We start from the raw sequence: 12,369 nt of genomic DNA, 5'->3' as shown, positions 1-12,369 counted from the left end.
CATTAGCACAAAGTTTCAGCCTTCATGACTGGTAACATGTTGTTTTAGTCAGTTTATTCTGCCCAAACTAATTTAATTTAGAAAATTGCATTAGCAGTTAGCTATAACCTGCTATGCTAACAGGTTTAGTGAGGAACTAATGGTTAGCTAGCCAGCTGGACCTTTATTTAAACAATCTGAAAGTTTGGTTTTGGTTTTCAGAGTCTCCTGCAGCAGAACTGAACGTAGCAACATCTCTGCTCCCGACAAGGCAAAGTGAAGCAGAAATAAAAGCAGAAGTAAAGTCAGAATACACCTCCACAGTGAAGAACCTTCCCAGAACGTTGGTGGAGTTCACATCATGTCTTTTTAGCCCTCCTGATAATCAATACAAATATTCGGTGACACTTTATATTAAGTCAGTAGTTTATTTTTTTGATATCACTTTTTACAGCAAGTCGATATGGTTAACAAAGATTAGGTTTCCTTTGATGGATGTCACTGTGAAGATTTAAAAAATGATTCATCAGATATCTTCAAATCCTTTAATTTTGGTCCTTTTTTCAACGTTGACTGACAGGCAATAAAAACTACAGGAAGTAATATAAAGTGTTACCATGTTAGATGGATGTTTTTAATTTGTTTTGAAGTGAATCCATCAGATCAAAGTGACCATATGGCTGCCGCACATCTACCATGACAAGATGCCGACAAATAATCACATGAACACACGCACGCCTCAAACTATGGGAATCTGGAGACATTTTTAAAAAGCACCGTAGCACTGAAGACTGACGCTCTCAGCAGCCAGATTCCAAAAAGGCGGCGCCATCGGCACCGTCGAGCATGATTCCTGTCAGATGAACAAGAGAAAAGTTGCTCCCGTTAGCTAGCTTGCTAAAGTTAGCAAACTGTAAACTCTAAAATGATTCTTATATTAGATAAAGCTGCATGTCTATCCGTGGTGTTTTCATTATTTTTGATCATTTCTTTCTGCCACGTAATGGTTCAAATAAATTATTAAAACTAAATAAATCACCCAGTCTTAAGAGTTGTGACACATCATGACCAAAAACAATGCCAACACTTTAATTTCAATTTTTTGGTGAAAATATATTCTGTGGCAAAAAACAGCCTTGTCTCAGACAAGAATTCACTCTTTTAACACGTTTAAAAATGTGTTAAAATCCTTCAAAATCTGAAATCTGGTTTAAAAAAGGTGGGAAAACTGCTCAAGCACTGGTAAACTTTATATTTTTAGACTAATTCATTCAATAATATTTCTATCAGATGTGTCTCAACCATAACATGTCGACTCTGTAGTCCTAAATCAAAGATAAATAAGAATTATGGTTTAAAAATGTGTATTTTGATTAATATTAAGAGACACTTTCAAAAATAAAATGGCTGCTCACTATGACGACGCTGTGAAATGAATAAACATTTTGTCGGCTTTGTTTCTGACAGGCAACATCAACATTTCGAAAAAAAAAAACCTATTATATCACTATGATGTTGGCCTGTTACGAGGTTTAATAGCTCAATAATAGCAGTTTGATCTTTTAAGATAAATTTTCCCAAAAAAATCCTAAAAATACAGTTTTGTCCCAATTCTCAAGGATGAGTGAATTGTTTTTTTTATGGTTTGCCTTCAGTGTAAAGATGTTCACTCTGATCTTAGTAATATCTTCTAATATCAGGTGATTTTTCTAACTGGGATTTTCCTCAACCAATTAAATTCTTGGTTTGAACTTAAATTTGCATAACCGTTTCTGCTGCAGTTCTAACAGGCAGTGGAAACTTTTTTTTTTAACCCAGACAGAAAAACATCACAAACCCTCATTTTCTGAGGTCATCGTCAGTCAGTGATGAAGCTAATTTCTCCAGACACTCATCGTTTGAGCCGCCGGTGTGGCTACGATAACGTACAGACAAACACGACGGAAATGAAGCATCTTGTTCCAAAACTTATTTTATCCACTTTATGAAAAATAAAATGAATTTCAGAAAAAGAACCATCAAGTTTGACTAAAACCTAGAAGCTCCAGTCTGCAAATGTGTCTCATTTCTTCAGTTAAAGACTTGAAGTTCCTCGAGCGTGTCCTCAACGACAGCACACATAATTAAGCTAATTTTCTCAGTTTCTGTTGCAAACAGCAGCTCGATTAGCAGCCTTGTGTTTTTTAGTTGCAGCGTCTGAATCTCGACATGATCACGGCCTGAATGTTGTACCGGTCACGTCTCTCGCTGTGCGTCATGTAAAGCTTCATATTGTGTGTTCGTGTTAATCTGACAGAAGAGTGTGAGGCAGGAGTTGGCGTCCCGTCAGAGTTTAATCAAGCAGCTGCTTTGGATTCTGGAAACCTGAAAGAGTCTGAACTAAGAACACAGGAACAGCTGGGTTTGTTCTACCAACAGTTTTGTCTGGTGAGGAGTGATGTACAGGCCACAGTCATTACAGTCTAATGAGCCGAAACGGCATCTGAAGGAAGCGGGCGAAGCGGCTCGTCCAAGGTCTTGATGTAATCCGGATTAGTCTGGCGGTCTCAGTCTCTGTGGTTCGTCCTCTGGCTTTGCTCTGTTTTGTGGTTCCTGGATTTTAGTTCGTTGCCGGGGCAAAGGTCCAACACGCAGGTCTTCCTTTTCTTCGTCTTCCATATCTGACGAGCAGATCCTCTCCGTTACAGACTCAGGTGAAGTGGGGCATCCGGCTGCAGGTGCTGCAAGAGAAGGAACGTTGGATGTTCGATCACAAAGTTCATCTTTTCACTTTTTTTCAGGTTTAAAAATCCAAACAGGCAAATAGATAATAAGGAAAAAGACACAAAACTCCATTAAAACCAGTGGAATTCCTTCACACAACAAAACTGGAGCCCCGACTCTTCGAACTGGTTGAATGTGGTGTTAAGTTTAACTTTAGGAAGCTAAAAGACTTGTTTTTTAAAAAATGCTAGTCTAAGTTTACCTTGCGAAGCAGCTGGATTGACAAGATCACACACGAATCCATCTCGCCAAGTTATCCGTTTGTGTCCGCACTAAGGGCCTGATTTACTAAGATCCCAAATAAAAGGCGCTAAATTGCGTGTGCGTTCTTAACCTTCCATGCGATCACGCAAGAATCCAGCCAAGCTCCAAGTTACCCATTTGTGTCTGCACGAGAGGTGCGAGCCAATCAGTGTCCTCGGAGGGACCACTGGCAGCTACGGGCGTGGTTTTAGGTGTGCCGACAGCGAGAAGCATGCATGGAAAACGACTCGTCTCAATCAAACAATGGTGGCTCCTGAAGAGGTTAGCGTAGATACTCTGATAGCATCGGTTATCAGAACTGGAGAGGATTTCTTTATTTAAAGGACAAAGAACGACACTTAAGCTTTTTATCAACGAAAGATTTTTCACTTTTCTTCCGACCGGCTTCGGTTCAGTGAGTTGATTTGATTGGTTGAAGTTAGCTTTTGTTAGATGTGACAGATTGTCCCTCCAGTCACCTGCCAGAGGTGTTCTCGAAAGTGTCCGCCCTTTTCCAAACAGTTTCTATGGACGGCCAATTCCAATTCCCTGCGTGTGCCCGAAACTGATGGGGCCCAACGGGACCCGACGGGTTTGGGTCGGGCTGTATTTCCCACATATTTCATGGGCTAACTTCAGGATTGGGCTGTATTATTATTGTTGTTATTATCATTATTATTATTATTATTATTATTATTATTATTATTATTATTATTATGAGTAGTAGTAGTACTTTTTTCTTTCATTTATTTCCCCAATTTTGTTGTTGCCACTTAAGATCTCTCCATGTTTTGTCCCTGAGTTTGGTGCACAGAGGGAAGCTCTTTAAGAAAAAAGTGTAATTGGGTTTGGGCTGAATTAGCTAATGAGGGTTGGGTTTGGGTCAGGTTTGGGCAGAATTTTGTTGGCGCCGGGCCTCGATGGGTTCAACTTTTCAGACATGATTAAAGCACTAGTCTATATACTTCTATTCTTCAATGGGAGAAACTGTCATGTAAATAATTTCCCCCGTTGATCAATAAAGTATTTCTGATTCTGAATAAAATGTTGTCTGTTGACACATATTGACACCTGACGGTAAGCCTCATTCGTACCAGCCTGGTGTGATGGTAAATGTAGTTTATAATCATTACAAGCTGTAGTCCAGCTCGGTGTGTCTGACGTGACCCATTTCTGCCATGCTAATGTTACGACGTCCTCCTTTTCTAACCACTTCTTGCGTATTTGTTGATGGTCGGGGTTCAGCATTCCTCCATGCAACATAAGCCATATTTACCGCTTACGTGGCCTTTGCTACTTTTGTGCGCTTCATCCTTTTCCTCCTCATGAGGGTCACCTGAGGCCTCTTCAACCCTGCGATCAGCAGCAGCAACCTGGGCCGCGACTTGGTGAGCCAGCTTCTCAGTAGCGTCCCCTTGGGAAACCTGCAGGAACGACAGCGGTCAGTTAGAGACGGGGCGCACGCTTTCATTCAATACAGACTTTGTTATGAAACCACTGAGATAACACAATTCTTTTCATTATGGATTAATTCATCTAGAAAGTGGTGAAAAATGTTGATCAGTGTCCAAGATGACGTCCTCAGATGTCTTGTTTTGTCCACAGCTCAAAGATTTTCAGTTTACTGTCAGAGACGAGTAAAGAAACCAGAAAATATTCACATTTAAGGAGCCAGAATCAGAGAATTATGTGTTTTATGTTTGTTGTTGGGTTTATTAGTTTGTCCAGCTGTTCCTTCCTGTGTTGTGTGCAGTTTATTGATTGATTGATTGATTGATTTAAAGACAGAAAATGTTGAAATTTCCACCCAGTGAAGCATTTTTTAACTAGAAGCTGCATGTGCACTGTGCATGGTAGGATATTGTTCTTTATTTTAAAATAGTTTTACTACATTTTAATTGTAATCTGATTACACAGTAATATTATATATTTGCCTGTTTTGTTTTTTGTTTTTTTTTACATTACATGAACACACGTCTGTGCGCTCCACTTGTTTGGACCTATTTTTCAAATGACAAGACTGTGACAGCTCAAAATAGTCAAGTCATGTTAAGTAATGCACAGATGAACAAAATTTATTGATAAGGCCTGTTGTGAATTAGGGTCATGATAGTTTGTCGTTTTTAAAAATTGGATCCTCAGAAGAAAAGTTTGTGAAACACTGATGTACAGTATCGTGATGTTCCTTATCAGCAGTGTCAGTAAATATAAATGGTTCAAACTACAAACCAACATCAACCATCATGTCCTGAATCGAAAACAGCAAACTTTGATCTATTCAGTCCAGTTTAAGGCTAAGGCATTATGGGAAATGTGGGCCTCAATCTCTGATAAAGTTTGAGAGACATGATGCTTCATTCAGTGGATGTTGAGTCACACCACAGAAAAATGTAGATAAATATTTATTTAGCATCAAACTCGTGTTTATGTTCTCGCTGTCAAAAAAAATAGACTTGTAGTGTAAATAAAGGCCTCAGATGGAGGCAGCTGTGATATGAGCTACAAACAGATGAACAGATTAATTGATCTGTTGATCTTTTTCTCAATTTATCGATTAATTCATCCTGTCATAATCCTGTCAGCTGTACATGTTTGCACCTCCACTGTTTGGACCTATTTTTCAAATCTTTTTTCTAACAATTATTGTCATTATCAATCAATGTCAGAAAATTTGTGAAAAACATTTAGTCCAAATTCTCTGATTTCAGCCTCTTAAATATGAATATTTTCTGGTTTCTTTACTCGTCTCTGACAGTAAACTGGATATCTTTAGAACGAGACATTTGTGGACGTCACCTTGGACTTTGGGAAACACTGATCAACATTTTTCGACTTTTCTTTGAACCAAACAACTAACTGATTAGTGCAGGGAAACGATCGACACAAATTAAAATAATCATTAGTTGTCAGGATACCAGAATTTTAAACTTGGATACAAAACTAAACAATATTCAATACCCCCTTTGATAGAGGAAAAAAAGCCCTGAGCACAGAAAAGCACAGAAAAAGTCTCTGAAAACATATTTGTTTTTTTGCTGCGAGACAAAGGCAGGACAGAAAAAGGCTGAACTGAACTGAAGTCTTGAAAGAACACTTAGATCTCTTTGGTACTTTCGATACAATCAAATGTATTTTATAGATAAATGTGATTACTCAAAAAGTGTTAAAGTATCAATGCACAGAGAGAACACGCTGATCTTGTTTACTTTCTTCACTTTGTGACATTTATCTCTAAACTTTTAAATCTGACGCCTAGTATCCAAAGCGACCAATCACATCCTCTGCTCTCGCTCTGTCCAGCAACAGTGAGAAATTCTCTCTTCTGCTGCAGCATCGGCATCCCATCGCTCGATAAAGCCTGGAGTAGAAAGCAGGACAGTACCTCAACCAGAAACACTCCTCACCGAAGCACCATGGCAACGCTTTTCAGACGCAGCCTCACATTCTTGACAAACAGCCGCGCCGTGCCGTGCTGTGCCACGCCGTCGCAGCAGCAGCAGCTGCAGCAGCTGCGACCTTTGTGTCTTTATATGAGTTGTGACCTGCTGAGCGCGATGGAAAACAGAAAAAACCTCCCAATTGTTTGGACTTTGTGCTGTTCGAGCACACTGAAACCAGCCAGAGAGAAATCTAGCAACGTGTAGACGTGGAAGGGCCTTGCTGACGCCATTGTTGTCGCCTGCGGGGCTCGATGTTAAATGTACCGAGGGGAACATTGTTTGTGTAGCTGACCCTGCTCCCCTCCCCTCACCACCCCCCCCCCCCCCCCCCCCCTTCAGTCCTCATCCTTTTCATTATCCTCATGTGATCAACTCTGCTTCAGCTTTGTCTGCTCCTCAGCTGCTCCTGGAGGTTTCAGACGTTCATCTCAAGGTTGTTTCCTTCTCCCCCACGTCTTCTTGTCCCCTGCTGACCTCGACTCACATGTTTTGTCTTAGCTTTCTTTTGCTTTGTCTTTTTTTTCAGAGCATTTTCTTGTTGTTTCTCTGCTGTTGATTCCTTGGTAGTTTTCTTCTTCAAGATATCTTCAAATCCTCGACAGGATCAGGATCTGAGGTTCTTTTCTATGCTAACTTTGACTTTACCTTTCACACTTTAGTCTTTGCATGTTTTGTCTCAACTTTGTTTTCTCTTTCTTTCTCTCATTTTCTGTGTATTTCCTTGTTGTTTCTTTGCTTGATTCCTTGGTAGCTCCCCCTTTGAGATTTCTTCTTTGAGGTATCTTTCAATTCTCTGATTCAACCGAAGTCCAGGAATCCAAGATCATTTCTTTGCTGACCCTAACTTTACCTTTCGCACACTTTAGTCTAATTGTTTCTCTTACTTTATCAAATTTTCTGTGTATTTTCCTGTTGTTTCTTTGCTGTTGACTACTTGGTTCCTTGGTAGTTTCCCCTTCAAGATTTCTTCTTCGAGGTATCTCTAAATCCTCTTCCGTCTCAACTGAAGTTCAAGAATCCAAGATCATTTCTTTGCTGACCTCGACTTCACCTTTCACACGTTAGTCTCACCTTTTCTTTCTTTTGCTTTGTCATTTTCTGTTCCTTTTTGCTGTTTCTCTGCTGTTGATTGCTTGATTCCTTGGTATTTTCCCCTTCGAGATATCTTCTTCTTTAAGATATCTTTCAATCCTTGCCAGGGTCAGCTGAAGTTCTGAAACTGACGTTTCTTTGCTGACCTTGACTTTACCTTCCACACTTCAGTCTCATTTTCTGTGTATTTTCTTGCCTTTGTATTGCTGTTGACCACTTGATTCCTTGGTAGTTTCACCTTTGAGATGTATTCTTTCCTTTCCTTGCAGGTCTGTCTAATAAAAGCAGCTCTGGCACCTTACCTTGTTGCAGCTGTTTAATTGAGAAAAACCCTTGTTATAAATCACCCCATCCTGCTTCAGCAGCTGCTCTCTTCCCCCTGATGTTTGTCTCATCAGGTTTCTCTCCTGTCATCCAGATTGTTTTTCTTCCCTACACAAGCCTAGACATCTTTGTTGTTTTGTGTTACTGACCGGTCGCCGACGTCCTTGGAGTCAGAGGAAGCGGGTAACTTTGACATTGTCCTCGTCCGTCCGGCCTGCAGCAGCTAGCGAGAGGAGCTCACTCTTAATATCTGAGTCACCCAACAAACAGGCTGACTGATCATCATCAGCAACGTCACCAACGCTCCCTTCTGTCCGTTTCAGCATGAAAAGAACCATTCATCCCAAAACTTGGCGATCCAAGTGGGAACTTTATTTACACTTTCACACACACATAGCAGAGAACAGAGGAACCTCTAAGCTGTTTTTAACTTTACAGCGCCGACAAACAAACACTTGCCTTAAATTCATCAAGAGTCCTCAAGAGTTCTGAAATATATCGAGTTTAAAAGTGGAACGCGGAGTCCCGGCCGATGTTCTCCACGTCCACGTTCGCCATCACCTCAGCACACAACTTAGCAGCACTCTCTACAAGGAAACACAACAGAAAGTAAGTCCTTACCAATTGACCCCACACATTTGTTAGGTTATGCCCCCGGCGTCCCTGCAGAGGCACATATATGATCCCCGCTGCAGTTTTTTCCTCTCACACTAGAAGGTTCAGCCAGGACGCAAAAACAAACCTGCTGCTAAATAATAGGAGGCCATGAGGCGGCCGGGTGGGGCCTTTAAAAAGGAGGGTCCACTCAGCACTTCTGACTGATCCCAGCACACGCAGCCAATCAGGGGGCAGACTTCACCTGTTGCCATGACGCCCGGCACGGACCGGTAAAAAAAAGGTTGATAGGAGGGGGTGGAGGGGGCTGCAGGGCTGTCAGTCTATAAATATATATATACATAGATACACATATATACAACAGGGCTGCAAATTGTAAGCTACTTCCTTAATCGATCATTGGTAAAATTAACGATCAATTAATCGATTAATTAAACTTACAAAAGTTTGCATTTGCCAAACAGTCTCTCGGTTAGTTTTATTTCCATGGCAATATGTTCCATGGTCTCTGACAGCATTACATACACCCTTAGAAATAAAGGTTCTAACTAGAACCATATAGGGTTCATCAGCATGTCCTCCATTTATGAAGAACTATTTATGGAACTTTTTCTAAAAGTTCACTTTGAACACTTTTAAAGAGTTCTACCTAGAACCCAGCATAAGGGGTTATATCTAGAACCATCTGTTGAAGGTTTCACAAGGAACCCCCTGTGAGAGGTTCTACAGAGAACCCATTTAGGGTACAGTGTTTCTTCAAGGATTTGAACAATCCTTGAGGAACTCTTTCTTCTAAAAAAGTTTTGGATTAAAAGGGTTCTTAATGGAACCCTTAGTCTTACAAAAACCCTTGACAAACCATTTCCTCCAAAAAGGGTTCTTCAGAAGTAAATGGCTATGAGTAGAACCACAGCTCTTCAGGCTCTAAGAGTACAGCCTGTGAAACATATAAAGAGCTACATACTTCTTTTGGACTTTTGGATTACTGTACAATCAAACATTGAAAACATTACACCTTAAGCTCAGGTTTGTACAGTAATGGATTACAGGATTAAATATTAAGATACTAAAAAGGTATTTGTATTTAATTAATGTTACAGAAACAAAAGATGTAATGACATTACAGATACATTTAGTAAAAATCAGGATTATCAGCAGGATTGCTATTTTAAAAGTCCCATGTTATGCAAACTGCACTTTTTCATGGTTTTCCAGTGAAAACGGGTCACCAGCCTGCAAACAGACTCCTATAGGATGAAAACTGTCCGCTCTCCCTCTTTCTTGCTCTGCCTTTCAGTAAAAGTGAGCCTAAACGCTCCAATCAGATTTACCTCTCTGTATGATGTCAGAAGGGGCTAAGCCACACCTTCAGGCACGTGACACCCCCTGCGTGTCTGCTCCGCCCTCTGAATCCCCGTGAGTCCATATGGCGGTCGCCATGTTTTTTCCTCGTTCCTCTGTGAAACAAAGGAACATGTTGAAGGTTCCAGCAGAACACACAAACTGTTCTGTTGTTGGCTGCAGGAACGAGCACACAAGTCTTCATCTGTTCTCCTCATCTGACCCAGAGGATTACTTTTAACACAGTGTGTGTGTGTGTGTGTGTGTGTGTGTGTGTGTGTGTGTGTGTGTGTGTGTGTGTGTGTGTTAACCATTTTACTTCGGACTGTTTCTTCATCGATGGTCAGTACAAAGCAGGATTCACTTCCAAACTGAAGCTCAAGGATGGATCAGTACCGACTGTCTGTGACGCAGCTGCAGACATGGCAGCGGTAAGTTTTATCATCTTTATGCTGTTTTATTGTGTGTTTAGCCGCTGGATCCTGCTGTTAGCATCGCGGCTAATATGTGTAGCATGTAGTGTGTGCTCACAGGCTGAAGTATTGAATGTTGAGGGAGAGTGAAGATAATCTGAACGTTAAGCCTCATATGAAGCCAGTTAACTAAACAGAACAGTAAGTTTTTCATGTCAGGTTGTGTGACGTCATGCTGCTGGGTTTGTGTTGTGGTCTCTGTTGTTATGGACACCTCCTCTCTCCTCTGCCTGCTGTGTAACTTAGATTAGCATCAAGCTGCTAACTGTCTTGTACCTGAAATGTGGAGCGACTTGTTGCAAAATCAAGCCGAGAAACTTGTGTTCAGACTAAATCAGGTGTTGTGATTAGAGCAGGTATGTGGTTGTGTTGATCTGTGCTTAGAACGTAAGAACCGAAATAATCAGACAATAAGTTTAATTTCTCCGGTTCAACACCCCCCCCCCCCCCTCTATTCAGAGTTTACGGTGCTTCAGCACTGATGCTAAAGGACAACAGTACAGTAACAGAAGTCTTACATCACTAACAACACAGTGGGGGTGCTATGGCAAGCCGTTTTAACATTTAATAGCTAGGCTGGATATGTATTGCAGATTCATTTCTTCCTATTCAAAAATAACATTTCAGATATCCACAAAGTAATTCTTCCTATACACAATTATTATTTAAGATATCCACAAAGTAATTTTTACTAGGACAAATGACGTCACTTTTCCCTTTCATGTGTATGGGGTTTGTCATTACAGATATCCGTAATTAAATTGCAGATATCCACAACTCGCATTGCAGATATCTACATCTGAATTATGGATATCCCTAATTCTGTTTAAAGATATCTACATCTGAATTATGGATATCCCTAATTCTGTTTAAAGATATCTCCAAATGCCCTTAATTCAAGATATCTGCTTTGTTTTTAGAGATATCTTAAAATGAGTTTTACCTAGCCAGAATTACATTATAGATATCTTGAGTTGGAATTACGAATAGTCAAAATTATGTTGTAGATATCTCTAGCTGGGATTATGGATAGTCAAAATTCAGATGTAGATATCTATAATGGGGTTGTGGATATCTTGGAATGGATTTTGATTAGAGATATCTCGAATTGGAGATATCTTTTACCTGTAGTTTACCTAGTCAGAATGTAATTGCAGATATCTTGTATTGGAGTTTTGACAAGGTGAAATGACATTGCAGATATCTGTAAAAGTGGGAGGTGGGAGCGAGTGGGTGGTAGGAGGGGCTTGTATGGCTATAGGGCTTCCTATTCAATCAATCAAAACCCTTCAAAACAAATTCCTTGGCAAAAAGCTTTTTCTATTTCGTTGCATTTTCTGACAACCTTGTACACAACAGCAACCACCATTTCTTCTACTTTTGTTCTTCGTGTGCATTTCTTCTTCTAACACTGTTCAATTGTTTTGTTTACTGAGCCAGTATCCAATGGAAAGCTTGCCATAATAATGAGCAACGAATGGGAAGCCTCACATGAGCAACGTCTTGCACAACAATTCTGACTAGTCATAATTACGTTTGAGATATCTTTAATTTTCATTCCGCCTAGTCAAAACTGAATTACAGATATCTGTAATTGTCATTTAGGATGTGTGACGAGTCGAGTGTCGGTTTAAGTGACGTCATTTCGGATATCTGCAATTCTGTTTTGACTAGTGAAAATTGAATTGCAGATATCTCTAAATGTACTTTTGACTAGTCAGAATGAAGTTAAAGATATCTTCAATGAAAATACTTACTAGTCACAATATAATTACGACTAGTCAAAATGAAATTATTGATATCTATAATGTTAATTCCGGATAGTCAAATTTAGCTATTAAATGTTAAAATGGCTTGCCATAGGGTGCAGGACATGCAGGAGGAGGAGAGGGACGCGTCCATAATGACGACTGTTTTACTTTGATATCAATACAATTCATAAAATCATGTGACTACATGAGTTATCAGTTTTTACTCACATCATTGTAACAACGAACAAGTCACACACATCAGCTGTTATTATACAGGATGTCCATAAAGTCTCTTTACAATTTAATACATTTATTACAAAAGCAAATGAAGAGACAAATCTGTGAAAA

General features: G+C 40.0%; 1 long non-coding RNA gene across 4 annotated transcripts; it reads right to left on the bottom strand.

Annotated features, from left to right (window-relative positions):
- Positions 1-2,293: 2,293 nt before the first annotated feature.
- Positions 2,294-8,645, bottom strand: LOC146329333 (uncharacterized). Of its 4 annotated transcripts, none has more exons than XR_014769800.1 (3): positions 8,463-8,645; positions 4,262-4,409; positions 2,294-2,699 (listed from the first exon to the last, which is right to left on the bottom strand). It is a non-coding gene; the product is annotated as an uncharacterized LOC146329333 (long non-coding RNA). The 4 variants fall into 4 exon arrangements; XR_014769802.1 differs by lacking the exon at positions 8,463-8,645 and adding an exon at positions 8,301-8,456; XR_014769803.1 differs by lacking the exon at positions 8,463-8,645 and adding an exon at positions 7,991-8,257.
- Positions 8,646-12,369: the final 3,724 nt, after the last annotated feature.

The sequence above is a fragment of the Lutjanus erythropterus genome, chromosome 3 (genome assembly GCF_056507025.1).
Source record: "Lutjanus erythropterus isolate fLutEry1 chromosome 3, fLutEry1.hap2, whole genome shotgun sequence".
Lineage (NCBI taxonomy): Eukaryota > Metazoa > Chordata > Actinopteri > Lutjaniformes > Lutjanidae > Lutjanus > Lutjanus erythropterus.
Note: the sequence above shows the minus strand (reverse complement) of the source record. Positions and strands in the feature narration are given on the sequence as shown.